At 46.0% G+C, this 18,172-nt stretch overlaps 1 protein-coding gene and 1 long non-coding RNA gene across 9 annotated transcripts in view; one reads left to right on the forward strand and one right to left on the reverse strand.

The window, feature by feature from the left end:
• The window catches only part of LOC146799561 (uncharacterized), a 51,533-nt gene extending 37,567 nt beyond the window's left edge, over window positions 1-13,966 (reverse strand). The window contains exons 1-2 of the long non-coding RNA XR_014968941.1: window positions 13,839-13,966; window positions 13,657-13,730 (exon numbers count right to left, since the gene is read on the reverse strand). This is a non-coding gene — a long non-coding RNA (uncharacterized LOC146799561). The remainder of the gene's footprint in view (window positions 1-13,656; window positions 13,731-13,838) is intronic.
• Window positions 1-18,172, forward strand: part of SMOC1 (SPARC related modular calcium binding 1) — a 798,046-nt gene that overhangs the window by 490,659 nt on the left and 289,215 nt on the right. The gene's annotated exons all lie outside the window — the stretch shown is intronic.

Below are 18,172 nucleotides of genomic sequence, written 5' to 3' on the forward strand. Positions count from 1 at the left end.
GAATAGAAAAATGCATTATACATAAAAGTGTTGTCCACTACAAAAGAATACGACCCGCGAAGTCAGCCTATATTCAAATCGAGTCTGTAGTCGGGCTCAGAAGGACAAAAGTTACAGACAGCAGTCCTTCTATGCCTGGCCTGGGATCAAGTACTCCAGGACCAGATTCCACAAGCCAGGAGGTCTTAGCATGCCATTTCACTGCTTCCCACAAACATGGCCCAAGATTCGACCATTTAGGACCGATTACAAGCTCAGGACTACGTTATAATTCCAGTGAAAGCACAGCCTTCAGAATTACAAGTGTATGATAACTATCACACCTCCCAGTTTTCCCTTTATAAGGTCCAACTATGGGTGCCTCAGAGTGGTAAAGGGAATGTATCACACACGAGAAAATCTGACATCCATGCTTTCGAAATTTATCGGGTGCAATAAATTTCACCCATCATGAACTTTGAACAGAAAATGGGACATAACTTTCAGATTTTGGTGTTTAGTGCAAATCCAAATCCGTCTGCCCCACTATTTATGTCAAATTACGGTAGATTTGACCTGCAGAAATGTAATAGGAGATGTGAAATTTATCAAACGTGCTGTTTATGAAGAGGAATAAACATTTCACCACCTATAATTGCGATCTCTGAATTATCAAGTGTTTTCACAGGGATGGTTGTAGTTTTCTGGAGTATTCTTAATCAAACCTATAGATTTCAGCAGATCACACCGGCCAAAACGTATTGAAGGAAAAGGCCTGGAAAAAATGCAAAACATTTCTAATTTGGAGTGGTAAATACAGATTCTGCATTTAATGCTTTATTTTCACTTCAAAAAACAACACCCGATAAAAACTACAACGTAGAATGATGGTATTTTCCAGTTAAGGTGAGTACCCCACCCCATTCCACACAACTTATAATCAAGAGTCCCAGCCTGGTCTACTCTATGTTTTTCATCCCCCCATCACCATTTGAATCTGGTGTAGCAAGAAGGCAGGACTGGATTTAGTAAAGCGTAAAGATGCATCAGACAGCAGTACCCGCTGAGGTTTCTGCTAGCAGTGGAGTTTCTCTACCCCAAAAAAATCCCTCATAATGTTGCCAGCAGGAATACCGACTGCAAGTAGTCCTGCCTACCACCAGGCAAGAGTGGCTGCTACTTGCATAATGATGAACTCCATTAAAACGCTTCCTATCATCATCACTTGTTCAGAAAAGTGAAGGTTATCTTATGCACATTTGGTATGCACTTTCTTTGGATGCTCATCATAGGAGCTCATTAACTTTGGGGACCTAATGCAGTCAGGTTTGTGGTATATGCACAATATGGGGAATTAAACTCACTAAAGTGTAGTCACATTGGTACAGAAAATGACTGCACATTTCTTCTTCTTGATATAAAACAATTTTTGTTAATGCCCCAATAGTCTCTCTTTACTTTTCAATGTTCAAACAATATTCACTTTTAGCCTCTCCTTTCTTTGCTCTGGACTTTGTGGTACTGAAACCATCCATACCTCTAGTAGTAAAAGATGGTCCTTGTGTATGTTTTGATATAGACTAAGACCTCTACTACTAGTAAGACACGCTAAAATTATGGCATGGCTTAGAGCATTAATTTCTAACAGTCCAATTACAACTTTTTTGGTCATTCAATTATTTGGATTTGCAGCCAGTTTTACCATAGGTGGATTTATCACTCTGTAAATCTGGATACAAACACGCATTCAGAAATATATGCAGAAAACCCATTTCCCTGCTATTAGAAGATACAGGGAAACCAAAAAGAAATGAGAAATACTAGCTGAAACATTTGCCTAATCAGAAAGGTGGTTACCACTGTAAAATACAAATTCAAACTTCGACCAACAAATATCACTTGATCGTGTGCCATATGTAAGACTATGGCTCAATAAATAAAGCCCTTAGGCTCCCTTCTCAGACAATCAATTTTCCAGCCTTTCATCTGTATGCTGACGACACCCAGCTGTATTTAAAAACCTCATCTCCGGAGGACATAACCAATCAAGCAAAAACAATAAAGGTCATGAAATCCTTGATGACACTTCAAAATCTTAAACTGAACTGCCAGCAAACTGAATTCTTCCTACTTTCCGTGACACAAAACAGCACCACCGTCTGAGCTTTGCTGGATACCTCCAGTTTACTCAACTGCATGATGCCTTGAGTTGGGCTAGGTCATTGAAGACCTTGATTCATCACCATTTGTTTTCATGTCAGCTGATGGTGCACTTGTTTTCAGAGTTCCTTTGTATGCCATGGTGCTGAGAATTTTGGTTTAGAGGATTGAGTTTTCAGTAAATTGGTGAGAGCTATGTGGTTTTTTTCAGTGTTGGGTTGTAGATGTTGAGGAGTGTGTTGATATCTGATGTGGTGTGGGCGATTGGTAGAAGTTGAACCTTTGAGGGTACAGAGCCAAGAGTATTTGTGGATGATGGCTAGTCCGTCTCATACTTTTTGGGTACAGTCTATGTGTTGGATGTTGGAGGATACAGAAATAAGGACGTCTAGGACGTGGGTGAGAAAGATTGATCTTTGATAAATAATGTATCTAGGTTGTGCTCAGTAATGGTGTCAGTTTTGTAAGGAACACATATGACCACAGAATGTCCATTAATGAGCATGAGTTTGATAGCATGTGCTCTTGGTGGAGAGTGTTTCATAGTGAGTGTAATGTGGATGAGGTTGTTGGTGTTAATTCTCCACGAATAGTGCCTTTGTTTGCATGGTTTGTGTGTGATTGTCAGTTTGTGGGCTGGCGCAGTGTGTGTGAGGTACATGTTGCTGCTTGCTTATCTGCGGAAGGAGCAAAGGATCTGTTTTAGGCACTTCCTGGAGCAAACAGGCCCAGTTTAACACCTTTCAAATAATCACTGACAAATATGCCCTCTTATGCATACTTTGAAATTAACATTAGTTAGTTAAGTAGACAAATCTACTTCACCATCTTACAAATGGATTTAAAGCTGGTTCAGTTGGGCAGTTTGCATTGTCATCTGTTCCCTGGCATGTATAAATGGAAATCCATCTTGGATTTTCAGTTGGAAATCCAAACTGCCTATTCGCTCAAGGAGAATTTACAGGTTGTAATTCCTACACCATACTGTCCTCTAAAGTGGGTGGTAGTGTGTCAGAGGGTACATATTCCTCTGTATTAAGAATTTCTCTTAAAAATGCGGGATTATCTATTATCTCCCAACTCTTAATCGAGCCCAAAGTAATGTATGCATATTTCAGTTCCCGGTATCAAAGAACCATTCAAGTCTGCAATAAATGGGGAATCTTGAATTTTGGACCCAGCACATTACTTTATAGTTACCTGGCCACTGCCATTAGCCAAGCTCCGTGTGTCATCATTCTAGGAGTAAATTCATTGGCAGAGCTAGGCTTGCAACTCATCCAAGACATTCAAAAACGGATGCCCTGCACAACCATATGTGATGATCAAAAGGAGAACCTTACATTCCAGGAGCTTAGTGGAATTCTCTACTCTGTTCAGGCAGTTCAGTCACTCCACTATACGAAAAATCCTAAATAAGTTTGCATGTGCCAAATTGACAGGAGTGTTAAAACTACATCTAGGATCAATACCTCCTGGAGTCTTTCAATCACAGGTCTCGGTAACAAGAGTTTCAAAAGTATCATATTTGCAGGATGTGATACACATCAAGACAGACAATGAAAAATGTCAGATATTTTGATAACTACTTCACTCCCAATAAAACCTATGGCACAAATTAAGATTATTTATACATTCTAAAAATGTTTCACACAATCCAAGCACTTTCTCTTTAGACTACGGTAAATGGGCAGGTTCTAGCTCCTTTTATGCAGAAAGACTATGGAGATTACATGAGGTGTGGCATGGACACCTTACATAGAATTAAACTGTTAATTGATACTGTAAAAAGGCTAAAGTATGGAAGAGCAGGGAACTAATTGATCTCATAATTACAACAAGTGTATGACGTTAAGTGCCTGAAAGGCCTATTAATAGGTGCACATTGTCAAATGAAGGAAAGCATATTTAGCCAAGACTAGTAGACACATGCAGAGTTCTTAACTGTGTTTGAGCCCAAAGACCCGCAAATTCATCTTCCGCTCACGCAGTGGCAGGCCCTGTCTCTATTTGTTCTCTGTGGGCTAGGCACAATATGGACATAGTGTGCCTGAGCCTAGGATGTAAGGTGGGTGTTAGTGATAAAATGAAGATGTCTTTAGAAGTGAATCAATATGGCCATTTTTATTCTTTCACCCAACTTGAGACACTGGATCATTTTTCCCCTGTTATTTCTGATTGAGTTGCAGACATTCTGACTCTGGGCATTGTGGGTCTGCCATTCAGTCCTTCAATGTGTGTGCTCTAACCCCTAAACATGAGCTAAATTGGCTAAACCTTATTGACTTACTTAAGTTTTCAGTAAGATCACAGTAAGTGGGCACAAGAAAAAGCATCAGTGGCATACGTTGGCCTTACAGTCCCCAAGGATGGGTACTAAGCAAATAAAAAAACAGAGTGTCATGCTAAATATTATAATATGTCCCGTCAGTGACTGGCTACAGTGGTTATATAGATGGACGTGCTTCATGTATCTCATTCCTATCAAGAAGTCTGTTTGTGACAAAAATGTAATTTTACAGAAGTTATGTTATGAAAAATCTCAGACATTATTTCAAAGTGTATTTTTATTATTTATCATAACATAAGGTTCAAAAGTGAGGTTAGGTTGTTGCTAGATGTAGCGTTAGGGCAACTTTTTTAAACCGTGATTTTTACTGCCAGTAAGCCTGGCAGCAGTATATCATCCAGTTCTCCTGATTTATCTTCCCTGAAGTGGTAGTAAATAACACCCTGATAAGACACAAAGCAGTCTGTATTAGGGAGAAGACATTAGTGTGAGGTCCGCTAGCAGGAAGGGCAGGCGGAGTAACTGCAGACCACTTAGGTTGGATTGTGGAAGTTGGGAGTGGACAAGAACATATGGTATTACAAAGGGCCAAAGCTGAGGCCTGGATTTTCACATATATATGTCTAAACAGGAGTTAGTGTGAAGAAGATATTTGAAACAGGAATACATGCAGAGGTGGGATGCCTGGAACGTGGGATTGTCACCAATCACCTGTAGGTGTATAGTATACAAAATGGCACTCCAACACCAGTTTATCAACATACAATTGGACTTTGGAAAAGAGTAAGTCCCAGGAGAAGACATCTGTCTGCTTAGTGTACAAGTAGTGTACAAGACTCTGTAAGTGATCTCTAACACACCTTTGAGTCATCTTTCTTAATGGTGGATCTTGACATCTTGGTCACCTAGCAGAACTGTGAGGAGCCTCACACAAGGATTGAAGAGCAGAGTTGAAAGGATACTAATGTTTCTGTTAATTTCAATCATTCCGCCTAAATATCTGGGATTGATTTCTTTGTCCTTTGTCCAGCTCTTGAGATTCAGTCACTATTAGACAAGTTACTTACCTTTGGTAATGTCTTATCAGGTAGAGACATGATCTAGCTGCAGATTCCTTACCTTTGAACTTCCAGACATCAGGCTGGATCCGGAAGATTTTTTTAGCAGTACCCCTGCACGTGGGTAAGTGGCATCAGTCAACTCCACATGACGTCCACGGCGTCGTGTTCGTCAGCGTCGTGTTCGTCATGGTTGTAATCTCTGCGTCGTCAATATAACTGGCACTCCGGTGTGCTGAAATCAGTATTTTTTTGCATCTTTCCATGCCAGAAGCGTAGAGCCATGAAGTTACTGACCATGGTGTGTTAAAAAAGAACAGCTAGGGCCCTGAAGGGGAACATCCCTAACACTAAGAACAATTCCGCAGTGCAGGAAGGATGGGTGGTTGGGTAACGAATCTGCGGCTAGATCATGTCTCTACCAGATAAGGCATTACCTAAGGTCCATCTGATAGAGACAAATAGCTGCAGATTCCTTACCTCTGTACAGATACCCAAGCAATACTTTTCCCAGTGGTGGAACTGCAGAAAAGCTTTAAACCAGGAAATCCTGTGAGACTGAGCGGCCAAACAGGCCATTCCTACAAACCTGAGTATCCAGGCAATAGTGTCTGGCAAACGTGTGCAGAGATACACATATGGCCACTTGATAGATGTCAGAAATAGGAACACAACACTGGAGGGCTGTGGTGACGGCTTTCCTCCTGGTGGAATGGGCTCTAAGGCCTTCGGAAGGCTGCTTCTTTGCCAAGGCATAACATATTTTGATGCAGAGGATAACCCAGAGTGATACGGTCCTCTTTTGGACAGCACGCCCCTTCTTTGCTCCCAAGTACCTTATAAAGAGTTGGTCATTCACCCAGAACTCTTCAGTGCAATCAAGGTAGAACTATAACGCTCTTCTTGGGACCAGACGGTGGAGACGCTCCTCTTCCTTGGAAGGGTGTAGAGGAGCATAGAAAGCGAGCAGAGTAACTGACTGTCCCAGATGAAAAGGAGTTACAACCTTCGGCAAAAAGGATGCACTAGTTATTCGCACCACTTTTTCCATAAAGACTGTCGGGTAAGGAGGCTGTGATAACAGTGCCTGCAGTTCGGTCACCCTCCTAGCAGAGGTAATTGCCACTAAGAATGCTGTTTTGATGGTGAGCAACCATAAAGGGCAGTTGTGTATCGGCTCAAACGGTGCACACATCAAGAAGGTGAGGACCAAATTAAGGTACCATTGTGGCATAAGAAAAGGTGAAGGGGGGAACAAGTGGGTCAACCCCTTCAAAAACCTCTGCACTAGAGGGGACTTGAAAAGTGAAGGCCGATCTGGTAGCCGAAGAAAAGCAGAGAGGGTCGAAAGATAGCCCTTCAGAGTGCCCAAAGCAGAACCCTGCTGATCCAAGGAAAGGATAAACAAAACGATATCTGCCAGTGAGGCAGACAAGAGATCAATGGACCTTTCTGTACAATATTTACAAAATTAGTTCCATCGGCAACCATAAACCGATTTTGTGGAGGGATGCCTGCCAGAATAACATCACAGACTTCATGAGAAAGGTCAAGAGCTGTCAATTTTCACCGCTCAATCTTCATGCAAGGAGGCGGAGAGTGGACAGGTTCGGGTAGAGGACCCTCCCCTGCTGCTGCAACAGAAGATCCTCCCGAAGGGGTAACCTGATCGGAAGATTGATGCTCATATCTAGAAGCTTGGGATACCAAACTCTCCGTGCCCAGTCTCAGGCCACAAGAATGGGTGGAAAGGTGTATAGGAGGCCTGAGCTCCACTTGTAGCAAAAAGTGTCACTGAGCGAGAGCAGCCTTGGAAACTCCAATCTGCAAAACTGCGGACATTGCGCATTCTCTTTGGAGACGAACAGATCTAACCAAGGCTCTCCACACCATTGAAAAATACCTTGTGCCACCTCTAAATGGAGATGCCACTCGTGATCCGCAAGGCACCTTTGGCTGAGCTTGTCTGTCCTGGCGTTCAGTGAACCGGCAAGGTGTTGAACCACCAAGGAAATGTCCTGTTGTTCCAGCCAAGACCAGAGACACAGGGCCTCTTGACCAGGGGTCCATGACCTCACTCCACCCTGTTTGTTGCAGTGCCACATGGCGGTAGTGTTGTCCGTGAACAACTGTATCAGCCTTCCCTTTATGGACGGTAAAAATGCTTTCAGAATGATATGTAGCCAGGCATCCGCCAAAGACCAGAGTCCTCTGATTTCCACCTCTCCCAGATGGCCACCCATCTCAAAAGGGGCGCATCTGTCACTACTATGAGCCCTGGATGGAGAAGTGAGGGGAGTCTGCCCTTGATCAATCGCGGTCTGTTAGCCACCACTGCTGGTCTTTCGCAGTGCCCTGCAAAATCTGAACCAGCTCGGTGACATTTCCTTGATGCTGTGCCCATTAGAACTTCAGGTCCCACTGCAGAGCCCGCATGCCTCAGAGTCATTCTCACCAAAATCCGGGATAGAGGCTGAAACATCGGTATCATAGCCTGAATATCCTGGACCCGCCGTTCGGGAGGATAAGCTTGAAACTGCACCGTGTCCAGAACCGCTCCAATAAAAGGGAGCGTCAGAGGGGGTCAGGTGTGACTTCCATACGTTGATAGTGAACGCTGCCAAATGCAGGAGGTTCGCCGTAGTCTGGAGGTGGGAGACAACTGTTTGGGAAGAGCCTGCCTTCAACAACCAGTCGTTGAGATAGGGGAAAACTGGAACCCCCGATCTCCGCAGATGGGCTGTGACCACCGCCATCACCTTTGTGAACACCTAAGGGGGGCTGGTGAGGCCAAAGAGAAGCACTGCAAATTGAAAGTGCTCATGGCCCACCGTAAACCATAGGTAGACACGGTAGGCAGGCTGGACGGGGATATGAAAATAGGCATCCTGCAAGTCCAGCGCTACCATCCAGTCTACCTGATACAGTGCAGACAGGACCTGAGCTATGGGGAGCTTCTTGAACGTCTCCTTTTTGAGGAAGTAGTTGAGGGCTCTGAGGTCTAGGATAGGACGAAGGCTTCTGTCCTTCTTTTGGACGATAAAATAGCAGGAATAACAACCACAGCTTATTTCTGGCCCAGGAACCCTCTCTATAGCTCCCTTGGCCAAGAAAGTCTTGACTTCCTCACGGAGCAAAGCAATGTGATCCTCCATCAGCCGATCGTACACTGGAGTTACAAGATAAAGGGGTTATCCCAGACACGTCACTAGGACCTGGGTAAGGTACGGTACAGGAAAAAGTGGACCTAGTGGACACCAGTTTTTAGGAGAAACATATACACATCAACAACGCCTGTTTAAGTAATTACAAACAATATTAATCATATTGACCACAGTTTATTCTTGTGGAACATGGAATCTCATGTCCGCAACCGTAACATGCGTTAACTACAGTTGTAAAGAGGTGCCCCAATGTGAAGGGAAGGGTATGTACAGCAATGTGCAATTGTGAGGGTAAGTGAGAGAAGGAGGGCAGTGAACAATATATACATCTAAATCATGAAAAAAAGCCAATCCAGGCTTATCCAAGGCTTAGCCTATTTACAAGACCATAATGTTGAACCAAATTGGGGGGGGGGGGGGGCAAGGTGAATTTATCACTGTTGTCTACAAAGGTAGACAGAAAGTGTAGCCATCGACGTTTCGACCCTGCGATTGAGTGTAGGCAATTGGAGTACTTCCAGTGGATGTATGATGGAACTATGGAACTACGCATTCAGTTGCAACGCATGCCTTTACCACGCATGCGTTACAACGCGAATGCCTTCACCACGTATAACCTTTACCACACATGTTTTTACAACGTATTTTGTTGTAAAACATGTATGGTAAATACCTCCCTTTTTTTTAAAAACACCTGACCCTGCTCTTATTCCTAAATCTAGACCCCACAGTGCCCCTGCCCTTTTAAAAAAAATACCTGTCTCTGCCCTAATCCCTAAATCTAGACCACAGCGCGCACCCCGCCCTGTTTAAAAAATACCTGTCTCTCCCCTAATTCCTAAATCTAGACCCCAGCGCGCTCCACGCCCTGTTTAACTAATACCCGTCTCTGCCCTAATTCCTAAATCTAGACCCCAGCGTGCTCCCCACCCCCTGTTTAAAAAATACTCGTCTCTGCCCTAAGCCCTAAATCTTCACCCCAATGCGCCCTCCGTCCTGTTTAAAAAATACCCGACCCTGCCTGAAATCTAGGCCCCTGCTTAAATGGTCCGGTGTTAATACCCGACCCTGCCAGAAATCTAGGCACCTGCTTAAATGGTCCGGTGTTTTTTTTTAATCCTAATTTGAAAAGGGAACTCTTCATATCATAAACAGATGCAGTTTATCCTAAAAGTGTACTCAGCTTTCGCGGTGATTGTCAGCGATTTTAAAAGGGCGCATGCCTGACCTGAACAAAGATGTTGCTAAGACAGCAAAACACACGTTTCCAGGATGACACGCGAATGAAGGAATCCACTGCACTGGACCTGCCCTGCCTGATAAGGATTTTATCATAGACGTCACAGTATGACGAGTCAACACTTGTGAGGCACAGCTCATCAAGAGGAAGCGGAAGCATCTCTTCGCTCCTCTAACGATGCCGATAGCCTTCACCACGCAGGTGCCGTTACCAGCATACGCCCTCACCACGTACATTGTAAAACAAGCATTGAAAATGCAATAGGTCACGCCTTTCATTAAGTTAAAGCCATTTGCTTTGCTATACAATATTATTAGCAAAGCAAATGGCTTTAACTTAATCAAAGGCGAGACCTATAGCATTTTCAATGCTTTTTTTTAGATGATGTCTTGCATTAGGTTAGGTCTCTGGATTCAAAGAACTGTTTGAGCTGTAGCATGGTTTGGAGACCCAGAGCACTTGAAGGAGGGGGAATAAATGAATCTGTAAGGAAAGGTCTGAGGGCTTTATATGGCTGTTGCGTTATGGTGGGGGCTCATTAGGGCCCCATTTGTGAGGGGCCTATGTCAGGTAATCCTTGAGTCGATAGGGAGCCATTGGTGAATTTGGGGTCTAAGAGACGGTTGCCAAGGGACAGCTGTAAAGCTCACTGCATTGGTGGAACACGCAATCACTACCAAGTATTTAGCATTGAAAGGGAAATCACTGTATAGTCACTAGATACACTAATTCCCAAATTGGCAAAATGAGAACGTAGAAAATGTATTACTGTGCAAATTAAAAAGTGTACCCTAGCTCGAAATACACCCTTTGTTACTTCCTGAGGTCCAACATTAAAATAACATTACTAATTCCAAAATAACTGTCACGACTACTCTGCCTTTCAAATAAGGGTTTGCAAATACATTCACGTATAGACAATCGTTGGTACAAGACAGATGGACCAACAATGTAGAAGGCATACCTTGAGATGCCTCTAGCTGGATGTTCAATCCGATAGAACAAGGAGCTAAAAATAAAAATCAACACCATTTACACACATGGGTTAACGTTATAAGAACGCCTCCTTTTCCATTTTTATCCACGCCCAGCTGCCGAGTTTTAGGTGTATGGGCAGGAGGACCTTAACCCTACAGTACAGGGTCGCTATGGGGCAGTTTGACTCAGTCTGCCAGCATTCCTCTCCAGGAAGGAAATCTTTACACCACGGACCAAGGAATAATTGGGCTTAGTGAATATTTGATGGCGATGCACGCACTGCCTGATACGGTGTCAATACTGAAAACCTCCGGCCAGGATCCTAGGGAAGAACAGACACAACAAGCCCACCACTTAGCACAGGAAGGCCTTACATCAAATAGTACTTTATCAACCATTTTTTTGTTGTTGCTTGCCATGCCGAACATGCCAGCACAAAAAAATACAGCCCTCCCAAGCTTTGTGTCCACTCATGTGACGTGCATGGCTAGCAGCATGCAAGGTATTAGGAAATGTGGAATAAGTGGATAATAAAATATTCGATTGCGAACTATTAGTTACTCTCCATGGCCTTTTTGTATTCCCCTCTCCAAACAGCTCGTCACCAACTGTTTGGCTGCGATTCGCTCGTACTCATCCCTATAGCAGCTTCTCGGTCCTACTTCGGCTCTCGAATTAAAATAAATCAGGTATGCAAGTAAGTCATGGTTTGCAATGACGGATCAAACTTCCAAACACTCGTACTCTCTCTAAGCAAATGTAAACAATTTAAACGCAGGCTAAAGCTTATTTGCATGCACTAAGTCAGCAGATTTTTGAAAGGCGATTTCGCTAGGATCAACATTTCTGAGGGGGTCCTTGACCTGCCAACCATCACGTCAAACCCAGACCTCGAACCATTCATAATGTAATCGCATTTATAAAAAATAAATAAAAATACTAGAGGGGAAAGCGCATGTTTGCAAAAGAACTTAAAACACATGCTGAAAATTATTACCACAAGTCCAAATTTGTGTATGTGTAGAGTGCTGTAGAGCCTCGGCGGTGTCAGGAACTCACTTGATCTACTTTTCACCTCGTTACCCTGAGACTTCATGTCTCACACATCGGAGTTTAGTCTCGCTTGCTACCAGACTCATGTGACTTTTGGCAACGAGGTTCATACCTTGGATCCACATGTTTTCTAACACGAGTCCTTGGTAGGAAGCCAAACAATTCCAAACATATAGACTGCTGGCCATATAAATCATTGATCAGCAGTTTAAAGCACCGTCAAAACACTTTTCAGCCCTGTGATCGACCCAAAAGTGCTGCTCTCGTAACACAAGGGCTGCCACAGCTGCGCCTAGAGGCCTTTTACCGGCTGAGGTTCCGGATCCCAGTTCTGGAGGATCATAGAGGAGTGAAGGGGCTCTGTAAGCATACACTGAGACGTTAGAACTGGACCCCAGAGTAGATTAACACCCGCCCCCCTTCACAGGAACAGGCACCTCTATCTCCAATACTGCGGGAGGTGTGGGACGCATTCAAACCGGCTCTCTGACCAGGACTCCTTAGTCGCATTCCCTGGATGGACATCCGACCTCTCTAGGCCACCCCGACTCTGCTTCAACACCCCGCCACTCGGACATCACCCGTACATGAGAAAAACACTACCGCCTGGGACTGTAAAGTATCATGTGTTGGCCCCAGTGTACACATACCTGCCGCAAGCCAAAAGAGCCAAAGGAACAGCAGCGGCGGCGTGCGGAGTGGGCCGGGGCGTCGGTCAGCGCCGGGGGGGCAGGGGGCGGCCGCTCTCCCCATGCCCGTCCATTCAGGGGTCGGCGGGCCATGGGTATGACAGCAGGGGGACGCAGGCTTCCGATCTCGGTCCAGGTCACGCGGTTCTGCGACCGGGGTCCGAATACGAAGCGCACGCAGGAGCGTTACAGCTTCAGCGACTGTAACAGTAACTGTGCCTCGCGCTCACTGCCCCAACTGCCATCGGTGGGGACGTCAAACATTATTGGAATCTGAAAGCGCGCCGTCATAAAACCCCCCACCATGCGAGCAGAACAAATGCTCACCATGATGTTTTTTTTCCCCTTTTTCTGCCATCCCAGGCCTCGCCTGCTAAAAGGTTTCTTATCTTTATGGGGCCATGTGTTTGGCCCCATAAAGATAAGAAACCTTTTACGCTAGCAGTAAGTCAGCCCAACTGGGACGGCTTTAAAAGAGAAATGTGTACGTCACTGGAAGCTCTTTTCCAATGGCTGGCCACCGTTTAGCATAAACGGTGACGCCAGCCAATGGAAAAGAGGGGCGGGGATTAAACCCCGCTAGTGAAAGATACCCTAACTCATTAAATCTCGCCAGCGAGACTGCGCATGTCTGCGCAGCCTACGCCAGGCTAGACCTAAAAATGCGTGGTGAAGGCTATGCATGGTAAAAGTGTATGCGTGGCAATGCCTGCGTGGTAAAGGCCCTGCGTGGAAACAGCCGCGTTGTAATGGCTGTTACCCCTTACAGTGGGGTCTTCATCAGGACCTCGATTATGTATCGGTGATGGAACAAGAAATAAAAAAAATAGGAAAACACGGGCATGTAAATTACCTGAGATCTACCGGTATGTGCGGTGGAGAATTTGGATGGAGATGGGCCTTCCGGCTCCACAGTCAGAAAGGGGCGTGATAATAGGTTGAAAAAACAAATATATAAATAATCAGTGCTTAGACAGTATGGGGCAAACGGAGAACCAATGTGGCTTCCAAGGACAGTCCCCAGTGACAGTCAAACATCACTTACTTATCAAATAGAAATCCTGTCTCTCTTCTATTTTCTAAATTTATTGGTCTTGACAAATCAAATGCTCCATGTATCTAAGATAAAATAAATGAATAAGGAGGGATTATTGAAATAACCACCCCACCAACAGGATAAGCTCAAACGTAAATGGGATATCCCTCAAGCTTGGTGAAGTCACATACCTTGTTCATAGAACAGCGTCCGTGTCACAGCGATATAAAGGGAGCTGGGAGCTAATGCGGTATAAATACTCGCTCTGGGGGGCAAAAAACATGCACGCGCTACGTTATAAAGAACAGCAGCTGAGTGCTGGTTGAAGTTAATTACGCACAGCGGGGGGAGCCCTGCGGCCGTGAAGGATAACAAAAGCAGCTGATCGGAGCTGGTCACGCCTTTGCTTGAAACAAGGAGTAAAACCCGGCAGCTGCTCAAGATGACCAAGCTTGTCACGGCTTCGCTCGGGAGAGGGAAAAAAACATTTTAGAGTGGAATTAGCATAGAACACTCCATCGGCAAAAAATGAATAAAACAAAAAGCTGGTGCAGACACACAGGAAATGTTTGACATTCTCCAAGTTGGGATACAATGCCAGACCCCTCATTTGTTGCATAATGTGATGTATCTAGGAAGCTGGCCCCCAATGAGAGTAAATTGTGAGATACATCTAATGTGGAAAAGCATAACTCTGCATATGTATTGCAATGGCACAGCTTAAAAACTTTGCAGGCGACAGTGTAAAATGTATACAAAATGACGTGCTGGGGCACGCACGATCTCACATCTGTAAAAACATTGGGGCTTATTTACAAGGCCCTTGCGCCACTTTTGCGTTCAGTGGTCTTCTGGGGCAGAGACAAGTGGTGGTTCACACAATCCCCCCCGGTACACGTTCCATTTAGACCAAACAGCCAACCATTTTTTGGGACATCCCCGTGCAACATATACAGTTTTCTCACGAATCATGCACCAGTCCATATCTTCCTTCCATTTCTTTAGCGTAGGCGAGGTAGCCGCCCCCCAGAGCTGTGCTATGTTGCGCTTGGGAACCATCTGCCCAAGTGTGACCCACAGCCTCCCTGTCACATTTAAGTCTGTGGGTTCCCAGATGTTCAGAATGCATCTCTTCGCCTCCGGCCGCAAAGGCACTCCCCACACCGTACTCCTGATTTTCAGGATATTCCGCCAATAGACTTGAACCAGTGGGCACTCCCAGAGTACGTGTAGGAATTCGCCCTGCATTCCACATTTTCTCCTGCATAGCCCGTCCACACTATTTCCCATGTGAATCAGTTGGGTCCCTGTGAGGTATACTCTATGTAAATTTTTTTAGCTGTACTAGTCTTAATTTCGCTGATATAGCCACTTCTTTGGGTGAGGACAGTGCCTCTTGCCATTCCTCATCGTCTATTTCTAGACCATCACAAATCCATTTTTCCCTGAGTGTCGTGAGGGGATCAGGGGCGTGGTGAATGAGTTTTTTATAGGTGAGGGAGATACATCTATCTGGGAGATGACCATCAAGTAATCTGTCCTCAAGCGGGGACGCCTCAGGTAGCTTTGTGCCTGGTTGGATGTTGGCCTGTAGAGCGTGGCGAATCTGTGTGTAACGGAAGTGTTCTGACATGGCCAATTCGTATGTCTGCTGCAGAGCAGCGAACGTCACCACTCCATCCCGCCCCCACAGGTCCCTAATGTGCGAAATACCGATGAGGTCCCATTTATCAAACCCCTTAGTACGTCCCAGAGTCCCCAATTGTTCCGCATCCCAAAGGGGGGTGGCCAATGTGATTTTACCGGCCCATCCCAGAGCTTTGGTTGCAACATGCCAGATCTGGACTGCGTGTTTAGTGGGGCCCGTGAGCGTGTATCTAGTAGGTCTGGAATAAAGTGCTCTCGTGAAGTCACCACCCGGCAACATCCATCTGTCCATTCCATAGGCAGGGTCATCTCCGCTGCCGTACTGGCATTGATTGATCGCGGCCAGTTGCGCTGCCCAGTAGTACTTACGAATGTCTGGCAGGGCTATACCCCCGTCATACCACCCCAGCGTGAGCTTGCCTAGTGCTATCCGAGGTCTACCAGCCCATAGTAGTTCCCGCTGCAGGGACTCGACCTCCTTAAAGAAGGTCTGCGGCACAATGTCTGGGTAGTTTTGGAGGGCATATAAGAATCTAGGCAGTGCCATAATTTTAAATAACGCCGCTCTCCCCAGAAGGGACAGGAGCAAAGTCTTCCAAATATCCACATCTCGTCGGAGCCGCTGCAAAGGAGGTACCAGGTTTCGCTCATAGCGCGTTTTAACATCAGTAGTTACAAATATACCTAGATACCGAAAGCCGTCCTCCGCTACCTGAATCGCGCATTCCCGTGGGAGGGAGGGGCCGCTCCATGGAGCATGTAGATCATGGACTTGCTCCAATTAATACAGAAGCCTGAGTTCCTTCCGAAGCTGGCAAAAATATCTAGTACCACTCGTATGGAACGCGCAGGGGAGGAAAGATAAAGTAAGATGTCGTCCGCGTATAAGGAAATCCTGTCCTCCCAGCCCTCCGTCCAACGGAGCCCGCGGATGGCGACATCCCTGCGTATCCAGGCCGCGAGTGGTTCAATGGAGAGAGCGAAGAGCAATGGCGATAAAGGGCAGCCCTGTCTGGTCCCCCTGCCTAGTGTGAATACCTCGGACAACTTGTTGTTTACCAACACTTTTGCTAGCGGCTCGGCGTAGAGTAGGCGCACCCATCCTATAAATTTGGGTCCGAAACCGAGCTTTTTGAGTACTGCAAAGAGGTACGCCCATTCAAGGGTGTCGAAAGCCATGGTTGCGTCCAGCGAGACCACCATGGCGTCTTCCTGTATTCCGGGGCATCGTCCCAGAACTCCGTGAAGGTGACGCAAATTGAGGGCTGTATTGCGATGTGGCATGAAGCCCGATTGGTCAGGGTGAACTAGTTTGGTTAGGACATTCCGGAGTCTGTTGGCTAACACTTTGGCCAGAATTTTGGGTTCCGCATTAAGGAGTGAGATTGGTCTATAAGACGTGCATTCATTCCTAGGTTTACCTGGCTTGGGGATAGCCACTAGTGTGGCTATACGTTGATCTCTCGGCAATGTACCTCTAGCCTTACTATCGTAATACATGGCTTTCAGATACGGGGCTATCCTATCTGACTTAATCTTGTATAGTTCGATAGGGAGGCCATTGGGACCTAGCGCCTTACCCACCCTGAGATCCCCTATTGCTTTGGTCAGTTCCTCTGATGTGAGATCTTCCTCCATCTGGTCATGCTCTAGGTCTGTAAGGGTGGGGAGCCCAATGTCTGCCAAGAAGTCGGTCGAGTCGTCCTCTGTGAGATCAGACTGACTCTGATATACCCTCTCAAAATGTGATGCGAATTCCCGCACTATGTCATGTGGCTCTGTGAGGAGTATACCCGCCGTACTCCTGATTTCCGGTAACACTCTTTGCTCCCTTTCTTTCTTGTCCAGCCACGCTATAAGTTTGCCCGCCTTATCACCTTGGTCGTAGATACGCCCATCTCTGTCCCGTGCAAGGGTTTTCGCAGCATCTGTGGCAATGGCCTTATATTCTGCAGCTCTGAGTTCCAATTGATGGGAGATATCGTCATCCGGGCTGTGCCCGATTTTCTCCTCTAGTCGCGCGCTCTCGTGCTCAATATCTGACAACTGCTTTTCCTTTTCCCTACGTCTACCTGCTGCGACTGAAATAGCCTGTCCCCTGAGTACCGTTTTGAATGCCTCCCACAACGTGGATGGTGAGTCCACTGTGCCCTCGTTGTCCACAAAGAATTGATCGATTACTTTTACTAGTATGGCTCTAGTCTCTGGGTTCTTAAGGTGCCAGGGATTTATTGGCATCAAGCCACCGATCATCCTGTCCCCTATCGTTAGATGGACCCACAGGGGCGAGTGGTCTGAGATACCTCTAGGTAGGTGACGGATTTCCGTCGTGTTCATGTCTGTCTGTACCGGGGAGAGAATGTAATCGAGCCTTGACAGCGTTCTGTGTGCCCCCGACAAGAATGTATATCCTCTACCAGTGGGATGGTGTTTCCGCCAAAGGTTGACGAGGCCAAAGGCGTCAAGAAATTGTGGGAGCCACTGCTGCCCCAGCCCTATATCCCGGGGAGGGTGCCTGTCCCATTCCCCCGACACTACGGAGTTAAAGTCTCCTCCAATCACGAGGTGTCCTGTAGGCAGGCTTAGCAAAAAGGCGCCCAGATCCTTAAAGGCTTGCGCTTGCAACCCGGGCGGAATGTACGCTACCACCAGAATGAGTGTTCGGCCCTCCCATTGTCCCGCGACCGCGGCAAAGCGCCCCAATGGATCCGTCCATGTGCGCTGAACCGCAAAGGGGAAAGTGCGGCGCACCAAGATCCCCACCCTTCTGGACCCTGTCGTGAACCCCAAATGCATTACCATGTTATAGCCCCATCGGTTGAGTGCTCTACATGTGTTCCCCATTAAGTATGTTTCTTGCAGCAATGCGACGTCAGGG

Source organism: Triturus cristatus, chromosome 9, assembly GCF_964204655.1.
Source record: "Triturus cristatus chromosome 9, aTriCri1.1, whole genome shotgun sequence".
In the NCBI taxonomy this organism is placed as follows: Eukaryota; Metazoa; Chordata; class Amphibia; order Caudata; family Salamandridae; genus Triturus; species Triturus cristatus.